Source organism: Frankliniella occidentalis, unplaced genomic scaffold (assembly GCF_000697945.3).
Source record: "Frankliniella occidentalis isolate FOCC.00 unplaced genomic scaffold, Focc_3.1 Scaffold179, whole genome shotgun sequence".
Classification (NCBI taxonomy): Eukaryota; Metazoa; Arthropoda; class Insecta; order Thysanoptera; family Thripidae; genus Frankliniella; species Frankliniella occidentalis.
Genome location: NW_026267305.1, coordinates 457,238 through 457,954, shown reverse-complemented (window position 1 = coordinate 457,954; position 717 = coordinate 457,238). Strand labels below are relative to the sequence as shown.

General features: G+C 45.9%; 1 long non-coding RNA gene across 1 annotated transcript in view; it reads left to right on the top strand.

Annotated features, from left to right (window-relative positions):
• Positions 1–717, top strand: part of LOC127750370 (uncharacterized) — an 8,086-nt gene that overhangs the window by 5,498 nt on the left and 1,871 nt on the right. The window lies entirely within an intron of this gene.

Genomic DNA, 717 nt, shown 5'->3' with positions numbered 1-717 from the left:
ATGCCAGGCGCGTCGCAGCGTAACAGTGTTTCGTGAGGTATCGCGAAGCCTGTTACGCGAGACGTGGTCTGGCGTACATCTACCTTGTAATAATAATAAATTTCCACATTTGTTTTACCAGTTTGGGAATAAAAACTTGAAACTAATGAATGTTTTTCCAGCTACAGTTTTATGATAGTGTGGACAGCTCGGGACAGCTCCCATTCCTTCCAGTGTAACATGTTTCCTACCAGAATGATTCCCTCTACAGAGGTAGATGATGCTGTGTCATCAATATTGGTGAGTTTTTTTTTTTTAACCATGTAAACTTTCCATCCCCTATTGTCTCGACATTGATTGGACATCGAATCGACGTTGAAGAAAATTATTTCTAACTGGGTCCTCTGACTTTCTTAAAAACAATAGTTGATGTCTTCTCTTCCTAAGAATGCAGTGGCTGAACCAAACACGCGACTCTCTGATCATGTACTCCACTGAGTTCGGCAGCGTCTTGCTCGCGTACGAGAGGCTGCTTCATCTGGAGAATGGCAGGTGCACCGCACGAGCATCAAATGCGGGCAGTCTTGTTGCTTCAGGTATGCGTAGAAGGAGTTGTAGGGCCCACACATATTAAGCCCACCGTCCGTGCCGAGGGCAAGTAGTTTGCATACCTTAAGTCCCAGCGGGATGCAAAGTAAGTTTTAAATGCCCGGTACAGGCTCTCCGCATCAGACCGGG